The sequence below is a fragment of the Bactrocera oleae genome, chromosome 4, assembly GCF_042242935.1.
Source record: "Bactrocera oleae isolate idBacOlea1 chromosome 4, idBacOlea1, whole genome shotgun sequence".
Classification (NCBI taxonomy): domain Eukaryota; kingdom Metazoa; phylum Arthropoda; class Insecta; order Diptera; family Tephritidae; genus Bactrocera; species Bactrocera oleae.
The window spans coordinates 30,419,208-30,433,206 of record NC_091538.1 but is presented as its reverse complement, the minus strand read 5'-3'; the positions used below and the strand labels follow the sequence as shown (position 1 = coordinate 30,433,206).

Sequence of the window (13,999 nt, the reverse complement as noted above, 5' to 3'; positions counted from 1 at the left end):
AATTATTTACATAATATACATTTGGATATATATATTGTACCAAACTGGTATATTATGTAAATAATTGATGTATGCCTATAAGCTTACCTTTGTGTTTTCAAACACAAGGACCATGAATAATTGAGGACCCAATTTATTGGAAAACTTCTCAATATATTTCAAATGTTATATTCCACTCACTATCGCACTGAATATGTTAGGGAAAATCTCCAAGTATTTATATTATTATTTATATGTATTTTCGCATAATTACAATATTATTCAGTAACACAATTATTATAAACCTGATGTCGAAAAATATCCGGGATTGCTTTGACGAAACGATGTGACGTGTCGGTCCAATCGCCGGTGTATCTGGAAACGCGGCCGGTGTATCGGATGCCTGCTCTAGTTAGACGCGTGCGGTGGGATGCTGTATCGAATGATGTTGATGTGGCGCTCAGGCCCGTAGACGATAAGAGAATGAAATGGTATGTTGTGTTGTCCTGTGTGGTGTCATCTGGTGTGGGGTGAAATTCCTTGAGTGTTCACAGGTGTGGTGTGTTTCACTAGGGTGTGTCAGTTTTTCCCGAGTAGAGTGGTGCACTTGAAGGAGGGAGTTTAAACTCATTTAAACAGGCACCTTTCTCGACATCGAGGGGGCCTTCAATAACGTGCGGCCAGAGGCAGTGGTTAAAGCCCTCGAAAAGTTTGAGCTTGAATCGAACCTCAAACACCTCATTTTCAGTCGTCTTTGCGACAGAACTGTCGTAGCGGAGTGGGCAAGTGCCAAGTCAACCAGAAAGGTTAATAGGGGAACTCCGCAGGGAGGAGTACTCTCCCCACTTCTCTGGATCTTGGTGGTAAACGACCTACTTATAGAACTCGAGGAGCAAGGCTGTCGGGTGATAGCCTATGCTGATGATGTGGTTTTTATGGTTAAAGGTAAATTCCTGAATACCGTCCATGAGCTCACCGTAGGGTACCTAAACGTGGTATCCAACTGGGCAAACGGAGCGGCCTAGCCGTCAACCCAAGTAAAACCGAAATGGTTTTATTCACTAGGAGGTATAAGATCCCAAATGTGCCTCTCCCCTCTTTCGGGGGTTCATGTCTTCAACCTGTTGATAAGGTGAAATACCTAGGGCTCATCCTTGATAGAAATCTTTCTTGGAGGCCGAACATCGAGGATGGAGTCAAGAAGGCATCGGTTGCCTTATACTGCTGCAGGGGAGCTACAGGAAAATATATATAGTGTGTTCATCTGGTGGAAGGCGCTCGAAAAGACTACCCTGCCTAAAAAGCTTGAGCGAGTCCAAAGAGCGGCGCTCATCGGAATCTCCGGCGCACTGCAAACCACACCAACGATAGCTCTCAACGCTATATTAAATATAGCACCTGTGGACATTGCCGGTAGGTGCATTGCTGCGAGGTGTGCTATTAGGCTCAGAGAAGCTGGGCTTTTGAAGAGGTCCGAACAAGTCCTTCACCTGCATTCCTGAAAATTTGGATCACTGCGTCACAGCGGCCACTCGAGGCGGCTTTTTCTCTGCTGACGAGGGAGATGTGGAGGGGAAGAAGCCGCTGGAGAAGAGGCGCGGTGAGTTTTTTCACGGATGGGTCGAAGCTAGGAGGCAAAGTTGGAGAGGGGGTTTTCTGTAAAGAGCTCTCCGTCAATCTTTGCTTCAGGCTACCGGACCACTGTGGCGTTTTTCAGGCGGAAGTGGCCGCGATCAAGGTGGCGGTAGAAATACTGTTACGTAGTGTAGCTTCGTTTAGAGCGGTGAGCATTCACTCCGACAACAGAGCGGCAATACAAGCCCTGAGTGCGCGAACCGTGCATTCAAAGCTAGTCAAGGAGTGTCTGTCCTCGCTAGAACTAGCATCAGGCTACTTCAATATCAGGCTCGTTTGGGTGCCTGGTCATAGCGGAATCGCTGGGAATTGCAAGACCGATGAGCTGGCCTGGGGGGGCACCCTTGCCCCGCTCACATCGGAATGGAATCGAGATGGTTCTCAACTAACGTCTTGCATTCTGGCTCTGGACCAATGGACCTCACATGCGCTCAGCAGACGCTGGTCGACGACCAGCTCCTGCGCGACTGCGCGATCCTTCTGGCCGAGAGTGGATCGCAGGAGGTCGGGGGATCTTCCCGCCTTGAACAAAGTTCACCTCGCCGCCACGGTAGGAGTTCTCACTGGGCACTGTCCAATGGGAACTCATGCGGTGCGGCTTAGAATACTACCCGATGGCAGTTGTCAAAGCTGTATGGAGGAGGGTGAACTGGAAACATCCCGGCACTTTCTCCTCCATTGTCCGGCTTTTGCTGGGTTGAGAATGAAACATCTCGGCAATCACACTTTTGGCGGACCAGAAGATCTGGCCGAAACAAATATTGGCCGTCTCAACAAGTTTGTCATAGGCACAAAGCGCTTTGTCGACATGTAAGGGTCTATTGATCCGAGTTTTGGGTAGTGTGATCCTTCTTAGGATCGACCCTCTAACCTAACCTAACCTAACCTATTTTTGCACTCTTTAATAGTGAAGTAGAAACGAATTAGTGAAGTGTTAGTGGATATAAAAGTGTAAAATTCATTATAAATCGAAGAAACACGTACTTTGAATAGTCAACTTCCATTAATATTATATAATTTTATAATTTACTATTTTAAGTCATCAACCGGCAACAAAGAAAGCTGTGGTGACAAAAAAGAGGGCATTGAAGTGGTCAGCACAAGCCAAAATTTAAGACTCAAATAAAATCAGCCTTTCATAAAAGCGGTAATTTAAGGCATGCATAGTCATTCAGCAGGTGGCTACAACCATAGAATGTTGGCAAAATCCAGAACGAGGTATAGGATATACGAGTATAAACTGATATACTCGTGCATTTAATAAGCGTGATTGGAATCCCTCTACATACATTGTTTGCTTGAAAATAACAATATAAAGAATATTGGAGTTTTTAAATTAATTGAAGCCCATACAGTTGAGCATACCGTACCCTCGAGAGGCGGGTCTAAGTTACCGGAATGCATTCGGATTTTTATCCGGCAAGGGCTGTCAACTCGGCACCATTCCTCGAAATTACTTCAATAATGTTTTCTGCCGCTACTACAACAGCAACGATGCCTCGCAAATAATTTTAACTAAAGATAAAGATGAAATTATTGAAATCATTGCAACGCTTAAGCCAATGATACGCAGCCCATATGTTTCACACAGCCTTACGACAGTTGTTATACCGTAGAAACGGTAACAGTTCCAGTTGCTTTCTGACTACACAGCATAGATAAAATTATCCGAAACTCCTTTCTTTACTTTCTAAGAGAGCTTTTTGGCAACACTGAAAGTTCATGCGTTACTGAACAGATGGCAAGCAAAACAATGTACTACCACCAAGAATCCCGCAGAAATAAATTTCGAAATCATTGGGTTATTTGTGAGATCAGATTTTTTAGTGACTTTTAGGTGTGTTTCTAATATTTATTTAAAGAGATTTAATATAGTTTTGTCTTTAAGAAAGAGCGGTTATTTGGTCGCAGAGTATTGTTTTGCTTAGCAGTACCAATTGCAACGAGTATACATATTTTGGTTAGAATTCCCCGCAAATGTTTTATAATTTTTGACTTCCGAATAAATTATTAAAAGATATTTGTTTGTTGAGTATATAAAAAAGAATTAAGGTTGATGTTTAGGTTATTGAAAATTTGTAAATGTTTTGAATTATTAAAATATTTAGTTAAATTGAGCTTTAAAAGTTAATTTTAAAAATCATTTATGATTAAAATGTACATATATTAAGACAGCATATAGGATATTTACCTTGTTAAACTAACTTTAATTTTGTATATTTTTCTGTAAAATGGAAACCGAAAAATACTCAAGAAATACATTAAAAAATCTCAAAACTTATTTCTTTCCTTAGTGGCCCCACTGTCAAAAGTTATAAAAGATAAACTTTGTAAACTTGGACAGCGCTCTCTCGATATCATACTATCCATGCAACGCAGCGGGCAAAACGTGCGCGGAAAGTATACGCATGTACGTATGAAGCAAACGTGTAAGAATGCCGACCATTCAATAGGTAGTGAGAAATACGCTACTTTGAACAATAGTTTTTTTTTTTTGGTAGGATGTAAGGAGGATTTAAAATGCCTTCGCACCATATAGGTAAGTGGAGTATCCACTAAAACACTCCCCCATGAATTTTTCCCTTGCCCTGGGACCGCTTTCGCATTACTTCAGAGCAAGGTTTCCAAGATTGACCCATTGTGTCCTACTGGTTTGTAGCCAGCATCAGTCAGACTATCTGAGTGGAATTGGTCGGAGGGGGGTCCGCGGCCATGTCCCCTTTCTTAATGCGTAGTACATGTTCCACGTATGTCGCAATTTGCTGCTGTTTTCGCCGCTAGTTATCATTTTAATTATTAGATTTTCCGTGTTTAGTTCTCCAACTGTATTCTCGAAAGTTCGTTTCATCGATGGCACTTAAAGAAGGTATGGTTTGCGTCAACAAGTGCTTCGTATCCGTAAATACATGCTGGGCTCTCGGCTTTCACATGTTGTACAGGTATTTTCGGAAATATCCGTGGCCGGGGAGCATCTGTGTTAAGTAGTAGTTCACATCGCCGTGTTTTCTTTCTATATCTTTGATCAATTTGGCGGTCCATCTTCCTTTGCGCTCCCTTGTCCACCGATCTTGCCAGAGTTTGAGTTTGCATGTGTATTTCCGTTTCATCTTTTTTCCATAACCAGAGTTGTCTTCTCTTCTATGCGAGTAGATCTATTGGGATGACGCCGCTTATCACTAGCATTGCGGATTCGGAAACAGTATGGTAAGCCGAGGCGACTCTCAGGGCTGCTGTCCTAGCTGCACCTTAGCAAGCACTTTCCATCTATGTTTCACGTTTAATGTATCGACCCACACTATCATATAAAAACACTGACTGTGTTGTGTCCATGAGCAGTTTCTTTCTGCTTGCAAGCGTACCTCCAATGTTTGCCACAAGTCTTGAAAGCGACTTTCTTATATTGGCTGACTTTTTAGCAACATGCTGAGTTTGAGCATACTACGTCAGTTTGTTGTCTATTCTTATACCTAAATATTTTAGAGGTTTCGTCATTTGTATGGTTTCTGAATGAACTTTCATGTTCACTTCCAGCGGAATGTGTTTTCTAGTGAGCAGGATCAGCTCGGTTTCTTCCACGGCTAGGTTAAGGCCATGTGACTCCAACTATGTCTGTGTTCGCAGCATGACTTTTGTTGTGTTTGCGTCTGGATATGTCGGTATTACGATCTGTAATGACGGCAGCGATGTCATCCGCGGACCAAACGAAGTAACAGTCGTCTGGCATTTCGACGTTTAAAATTACGTGGTAGCTGATGTTTCATAGGTCTGGTCCAAGTATGGATCCCTGCGTTGCTCCAGAAGTGATTTCTCATCTGGGGACGTTTTGAATCGTGAGAAGTGGTGGGCTTCCTCCACGCTGCGCACGACGTCTTCAACGGCTCCTATAGTGGGCCTGCATGGTCTGAAGCCATGTTGCCGCTCTAATAGACCTCCAGCATTGTTTATAGCGCCTATTATGCAGGGTTTCAATAGTCTTTATAGTATCGTTCCTGCTGTATCTATCACACACAGAGGTCTGTATGCTAATGGTGTTTCTGGGTTCACTTTGTCCATTCTTATCGAGGTCAAATGTTGTATATTCCACACTTATGAGCAGATGCCCGCGTTCAGACATGCATTAGACATGAACAACAATAAGTGCAGGCCTTCTGCGGCGATTAACTTTACCACTTTTAACGGTAACAATTTCTGAATATGTGAAATGTAAGGTCTGTGACGGAAATGTCAAGTTTCAAACTGCTTCCGAACGAGGACTTGGTTTTAGAATTGTTTTGCTGTGTGCAGATCGTAACATTATTATCGTATTCTAGTCCTTTTGTCGCGCACTCTTATGAAATATATCGACGATTTTTATTTTCCATGAGACTCCTCGGATTAGGGTTAAAAGGTGCAGCAAATGATGGGATACTATTCTGGTAAAATCATAGATAGTGTTGTAAAAAGTGCCTACTGCAAACTGTATGAAACTTGGAAGAAGTAACTCGATAACGAAGAATATAATGAATGGCATACAGAACATTAAAATACTTGAACTGCAAATCATGCTGGTTTTTCTGGGAAAATGAAAGTTGATGTAGTCGTCGAAATGTTCCAACGTTCATTGGAAAATCTTGGAGTCATGTACAAAATTGCATCGGAGACGGTGATTTCAAAACGTACTCGGGAATTTTAAAGGCTGCACCGTAAGGTGATCAAGAAGTTCTAAGGAAACAATGTATTGAACACGTACAGAAACGAATGGGCACGCGACTAAAAGATTATGTCAAAAAAAAAAACGTTGAAACAGTTGAAAACAAAAAAGGAAAAAATAATAAACATTAAAAAATGTATAATGCTATCTAGTCCACATATTGCCATTATTGTTCACCAAACCTCAACACGACAAGTGCCCGGATGGACCAGACTCATGGTGCAGCTGGCAGAGGGCTGCAGCTGCCAATCAGTTATCCACTTTCGAACATGATTATGAACCATTATCAGAAGATGCTGCTGAGGCCATACATCCGATTATTACATATATCAGCAGTGAGAATCTATTAGAAAGATGTGTAGGTGGTTTTAACCAAAACAACAACGAGAGCTGCAATCAACTGATTTGGAAAATCTCTCCCAAAATTGTTCCGGCCGGTTCGAAAACTGTGGAAATCGCTGCATACGTAGCTGCCGGCATATTTAATGAAGAAATGGCATCACTATTTAATTAAATGAGCAATAGGAATTGCATTTGGGCCTAATGCGCATTCATATGCCGAAAAAGAAGATGAGCAGCGCGTGAACATTTCCGATCGCAGAGCGCGGGAAAGCACCCGCTCGCAGAAAACATCAGCTCGAGTTATTAGAAACTGCCGAATCGGCGAAGGGGCTCTTATAAGGGCCTGGAATAGACGACTCCATGTAAGTTGAAACAAATTTTTTTTATCCCATGTAAAGTGCATTCTAAACTTTAAACGCGTTTTTCTCAGAATGGTGTTTTCAAAGTCGGTGATCAACATTACACGAAAACGGCTTAACCGACTATTTTCAAATTTACGAGCTTCTTAAATATAACTTTTATTAATTAAAAGGAAATTTTTTTTCTCCGTTAAATATTTTTGTTTTTATAAGCAATTTAAGGTCAACAATCGGTGAAAAATCGATTCGCCATTTTGTCAAAGGACTGCATTTTGCTTATTCCTTCGATTCGACTAGTAATTACTAGCATTACTTTTCGTCTTAATCTGTTTGGTCTTTTAATTTCAGATGATCCAGTTCTGAGACATAGTGGTCACCGCAAAACGTCTTTTTTGAAAGGAGCTTACGGAGATCAGCTGTAGCTCTTTCCTAAATAAATATTTTTACTATTACTAAGTCTTAAAATATAGTTGAAAGAAAAACTTCTGGAAAATTCCCTTTTTCGGCCTTCTAACTGTATATAACCCCTTTATCCAGTTCCGCCGCAGGGTAGCTATAATGTCAAAGAGCTCGTCTAGCTCGGATACCCCATTTTCACCTCAGTGCTTGTGTTTTTCTGGCTTAACATTGCCATATTAATTTTTTTGAGGGTGGCGCGACACTTCAGAAGCGCCTCGTCCTCTTCTGCATCAGCGCATGATCTTGCTTTGCCTTCTGAAGGCATTCAATTCGTCCGCTTGTGCTTTCTGGTATTTATCTCCTTTGTTTTCATACGAAGACCTGCCATGGTTTTAACGAGACGGAGGCGCCTGTTACATTACCCTGAACGCCATTTCTGCAAGATGTCACTTTTGCGTACTGAGGTAACAGAGTGCCACATCCTTCAGCCCACGTTCAATGTTTCCAAATCATTTGTCAAAATCGCTGTCCTACTTCGTTGCTTTATTTGTCTCCTGTGCTGTGCTCTTGGTCGGGAGCTGCTTGTTTTTTATTTGCAGCTAACCTACGTCTTGCAGGTACTGAGATCAGTATCCGACATCTATGACCCCGTATGAGCTTAGCAAATGGGGATGTTTTTTTTGGTCTCACGGCTTCCGTTTGTAACGTCCCTCTACCCTCTCATGGGTAGGTCTTCCCTCGAGGCTGCCCCTTTGGGGTTGTGGATGAAATACACAAAAATTTTACTGATCTATAATTTATTAAAAGATACTGATCCACCATTTAGAATTAATTTTTACAATAGACATTTTAAAATTGACTCCAAATGTTAAAAATTAAAAATTTTACTTTACTTTTTTACAATATTCATTTGAAAAAATACTTTAAATGTTTAAAAATTAACAGTTTTACTTTTCCTGTCATGTTCCGTAGAAGTTTCTCTTATACCTGTGACAAACATGTAGTAACAATATCATAATATTTCATCGTGGAAACACAACTAAAAAAGGTAACGAACTTAGATAAAAACTTTTGCACAAAGCTCTTCACAATATTCTGTCAAAATGACAATACAAAATTAATAAATTAAATGGAAGGTTAAAATTGGAAAAATTGCGAGGAGTTTACAAATATAACCATGTTTTTAAGAACATGTGAGTTTACTATTACTATACGTGTCATTTAACGTGGTAAACAAAATACCATCGTATTTGTATAATTGTATTGTTACCACAATGCTTTCAATATACTGGTTTTGGCAAGGTCTTTTAAATTTAATTTTATCTTAATAGAAGCTTTCTCCTTGTTCTTCCGAATAAGTCTGGTAATATCTTTAAATTTATGTAAATGAGAATGTAACATGTGCATCCTTAGAGGCATTATACATCTGATGATAGGTAAATAGCCCTATAATTTCAATGCACAACTGCCATAAAACTGTTCGGAGCTTTCTTCACCTCATTGCTAAGTAATTTCGGGAAAATATCACCATCCATAATTTATTTTAGGTAAGGACCTACAAAGATTCCACCATTTATTTTTCATTGCTTTTTTTCACATCGGTACCAGCCTTCAAAAAAAACTTGACATATTTTAACTTAATTAATGTTGTCAAAATAGCTATTAGTTATTATAAAAAAGAGAGGAAATAAACTAACCTTTCAAAATATATCTACAAAAGTTACATGACACATGTGGAGCCTATTTTTTGTCCTGATTTTTAACAGGTAGATTGAAGTAAGTTTGATATGATTCGCAAATCTTTAAAATTTTACTTGAATCAACTTTTAGAAGACATTTTGTACTGATTGTTACAGGAAGCAAAATTATGACGGATTACTGCATTGTGCTAACACATACTGTCGTACACAACGGGCGATGCAAGCAACACTATCTCTCGTGCTCTTTCCGTGTTTTTGACAGCAACAGCGCGCGAAGACCGACATTGTACGGCGCGAAAATCAAAAATGGTCAAATCGCCATAATTGCTTAAAAAGCAAATATTTTCGATTTGTAATCATCCCATATATATTTTCTTATATAACCAGAATATATTTAGTAAAACCAATGCGCAAAACAAAAAAAAAATTTGTTTACCCATGTAATCTAATTAATTGAAACAGGCTGAAAACGACCATATTGGGCTGGTTCAATCAACGCTAAGTAGCAATAAAACAATCTACTGGTCGCATTAACTAAGCTGTATCCCCGTTTTAAGAAAATGCATTCGTTCTGCCTTTCCAGGCCTTAAGAAACTCTTAAAAACTTAAAGAACTGTGGTACCGCCCTTAAGCGCTGGGGATTTATTCGATAATTGGCTTGTAAGGCGGTAGTTCATGGCCCATTCATATATTACCCCACATACATATATTAGAATGAACGATTTGTTTTCAGTGTTTCTCCCTAATTAAAATGGCAACTGTTGTTTGGCAAAGCATATAAAGATGAGAGTTGCCTAAGATTTTGCTTTGCCTTGCTGCGTTTCGCTTCGATGAGAACGGATTCATACAAAAGCATCGAACTTTTCTATCAAAACAAATGTCTGACGCAAAGCGAAGCAAAATTTCTATGTCAATCAGCCATAATGCATTTGTTAGAGGATAGGTTGCCTATGGTTTAGCCTCGGAGAAAAAAGTAACTATTTCTACTCTTTAACTACACGTCGGTGTTATTATTTTAGATATTGTAATGTCATGAATACTAGGGCTGGAAAAGCCGTCGGTTGATGTAGTTTCGGAAAAGCTACATCCGCTATTCATGCGTATTTCGGACGAGAAACAAATTCCGGAGTAACTGACTCAATAATTTTTTCCGAAATAATTCCAGGCTGTTTTCGGTATTTTCAAAACTAACAATTTGACAATTGGCCACGTTTTTCTTTACTACCGGTGATGAATAAGATTTTCGCAAATATTGTGTTGAATATAATTTCTGATTCGATTCCGTCCTAGACTGTTTAAATGAGTTTAAACTCCCTCCTACAAGTGCACCACTCTACTCGGGAGAAACTGACACACCCTAATGAAACACACCACACCTGTTAACCCTCAAGGAATTTCACCCCACACAACGACACCACCGCACTCTGCCTCTGAGAACAATATGCACGAAGACACCTAAGAAAAAAGGGATCATCGCAAAACGGACATTCGATTTTTGGAAAGCTGCTACAGCGATCCTATATATTGGTTTTCGCTATACGAACCTGGGCGCTACCTTTTTTGACGCATTTTTAATTCGTTATATAAACTAATTTGTGCTTTTATTCATTGTGTATACAACATTAAATATACAACATATTGTATAGAAGTGAAATAAATTGCTTACGCCCCATATGCGGGCATTTTGATTAAAAAGTATTTGAGAGCGTTTCTCTGAAATAAAGCAAGTGTTAATTTTAGATAAATAGTGTGTGCTGCCCAATATCTTGGGTACAACTTTATTCATGGTCCTTCGAGCCTAAACGAAAGGCACTATAATTTACGTCCAAGACACAAAATTTGGTGACAAAAAAGAAAAAAAGCACCTAAATACAACAACATAAATAAAAACAACATATACGGGCGCGAATTTAAAACAAACGATAATAAACAAAAACAACACTCACTAAAACCAAGCACAACTGGAAGCGGAGAAAAAGGAATTGACAACAAAGGACAACACACACGTACATACATATATATTATCCCCTCAAAAAACCCTTGAGGGAGCAAAATGTGAGTCGTATCGTTTCCTATTATTTTATTTTATCGTGCATATATGTATGTAAAAATTACAGTTTTATATATATAGAACCTGTAATAATAAATACGTTTACCAAAAAAAACGGTTACCAAATTGTCTCAGTTTCGAGTTTTTTTTTGCGGGAAAAACCGAACACAGGCTGGTATAACATATATTTCAAAAAACATACTTATATATTAAAACAAAAAAAATTTAATATTACTTTGTTGCCTAACTACAAGCTTACCTTTGTGTATTCAAACACACCAATTAACAAACACAAAAAACAAATTCAAGTATACCTATACTTGCACATTTCTCCCGCTATACCCCTTATGTTTAAAAAAAAAAAAATAAGCAGGATTGCATAAACTAAGTAAGCAAAGGCACAAGTATAAATCAAAATTCTAATATTTATAAAAAACAAAAAGAGAGAAAACAAACAAAAGCATACACATATGCATATTTGCTTACATCTTATACCTATATATATTTTTGTTATACATATTTACATACCAAAACATAATTGTAATACAAAAATACAAAGTGCATACGGGAACATACCTGCACATTTTTCACTTCGCTTTCGCCAGAGAACGTATATCATAGAGAAGGTTCATGGTGTGCCGATTGTCAAAATGTTCCTCTTGACGGAGGGTTACTCGCCAACATTAGTGCATTTCACCACAAACAAATTATAAGCTGATTTCACCAGAATTTTACCACTGCGGAGAACAAAATAGCAGAATTGAGCATTTTAAATGTTAAATGAGAAAAATAATGCTAATAAATGAAAAATATATGTGAGAGACAGCCAATGAGGGGAAAAGCTAATATATATATATACATACATACCCATATATGCAAGTGCTTTTTTCTAACTTTTTCTAATATATGTTTTAGTGGGGAAATCCTGCCAAAACGAACCACAGAAATTAATACATGTATATTTACAATATATGCAGGTGGTTTTTGATTGGAAAAGTACTTGTATATTATATATGTTTTAGTGGAGAAATTGCGCCAAAACGAAAGTAGTTAGATTTTTTTTCTAATTGTAGTTAATATATATGTTTTAGTGGGGAAATTACGCCAAAATGAATGAAAAGGAGGAAGGGTCAACGGAATTTTAGTCAACGGAATTTTAGTTTTAAAAGATTTTCGACGCGAGTAGATCAATTCGTACCGTTTTTCCGTTGTGGGTTTGCTATTTTTATTAATTATATAAATTGAAAATGTCAGTGAGAAGGAAGTGTCGCGTTCGCGAGTGTATTGAAGAATCGGAAAGATTGGTTTAGTTTCCCAAAAACGAGGAGGACCTCCAAAAGTGGGTGGAAAACCTGAAAATCCCACCACCGCTCGATTTACCCGCCCACAATGCATTCGTTTGCATTAAACACTTCGAGCGAAGTGCAGTGGGCGTGAGAAAATTGAAGGCACATGCTGTGCCCACCCTCAACCTTGGTAAGTTTTTCTTCTTTCAATAATATAAAATTATATAGAGTAGTTTATATAAATATACATTTGATAACTTTATTAGGATTAGAAAAACTTAAAAACTTTATTTTAATTAGAAACATGTGTATAATTTATAATATATTATAAGTATGGTAGCAATATAATATATTACATCCATACAGTTGTATGTGTATGTAGGCATGTATGTATATTGAGAGTATAATTTTGGTAGCAAATATACTAATGTTTATATACATACATACATATATTAACATGTGTACATATATAAACATTAGTATATTTGCTGATACTTCTAATATAAGTATATACAGTGATGTGCGATGATGGTAAAACAATAATATTTATTATTGGTGTTACATTAATATTTAGTGAAGTATCCATGGTTTTTTAAAACTGCTGTGCAAAGTCTAACGATTGTTTGTATCACATAAAAATAATCGAGTAAGATATAGGAAGATATATTATATATACATAAATGATCAGGATGAAGAGACGAGTTGAAATCCGGGTGACCGTCCGCTTTTAGCATCTTTATCGACGGTGTGAGAACAGGTGAAATATAAAACGAGTATGGTATACTTTGCGAGAGTATAAAATGTTCGGTTACAGCCGAACTTAACTCTTAATTACTTGTTAGTTTTACTGATATATTTTAGTTCAAGTCAGCTAAAATTATATAAAATAAATACAATAATAATATGTTATAATATTTATATTTTAATGTAATTATATACGTTTATACATACAACATGAACAGGTGTTGAATATAAATTTTTTATACATATAATTAGGTTACGACGAAGCACCTAGGCATTTGTGGACGTGTCCACTGCCCCGAAGAAGATGCTGCATTAGCAGCTGCGTTTCAGGGCAGGCGACGCTCTTTGAGTTCCCTAAAAAGGACGATGTTCGTCAAAGTTGGGCAGAGGCTTGCAACATAGTTGTGTCGCCTTCCGATACCCTATTTATTTGTCGTAACCATTTTGACCCAGAGTACGTCTCTAGATTCAAACTTTTGCCTGGGGCTATTCCATGTTACAGATTAGAGTCAGAACTAAATCGTAGCTCTTCTAGTAATGACTCTGATTGGGTGTGCCCGCCCGTCACTAACACTTATGAACGTCCTAAGGTAGCTGTAGGAGATAGGGAGGACGATATAACCTTGAGGAAATTCGACGAATATTCCATTTTAGAAGAAGAAAGATTAGGATTAGGGACACAAAATAACGACGTAGGCTCTGCATTAGACAGCCGCGAACGATTTGCTCGATCCGCACGGTTTTATCAAAGTAATGCGCTCAAACTTAATAAAAAGATCGAAGAGTTAGAGGGGGTTATAAAACAGTTAGAAACA

The 13,999-nt window shown here is 38.4% G+C and overlaps 2 long non-coding RNA genes and 2 pseudogenes across 2 annotated transcripts; all 4 read left to right on the top strand.

The window, feature by feature from the left end:
* Positions 1-13,999, top strand: part of LOC138856935 (uncharacterized) — a 124,537-nt pseudogene that overhangs the window by 20,126 nt on the left and 90,412 nt on the right.
* Positions 6,439-7,544, top strand: LOC138856981 (uncharacterized; annotated as a pseudogene).
* On the top strand, positions 8,326-10,767 carry LOC118680236 (uncharacterized). The gene is made up of 3 exons (XR_011396198.1): positions 8,326-8,452; positions 10,270-10,331; positions 10,395-10,767. It is a non-coding gene; the product is annotated as an uncharacterized lncRNA (long non-coding RNA).
* On the top strand, positions 8,460-9,836 carry LOC118680235 (uncharacterized). The gene is made up of 4 exons (XR_004975732.2): positions 8,460-8,597; positions 8,736-8,951; positions 9,013-9,180; positions 9,261-9,836. It is a non-coding gene; the product is annotated as an uncharacterized lncRNA (long non-coding RNA).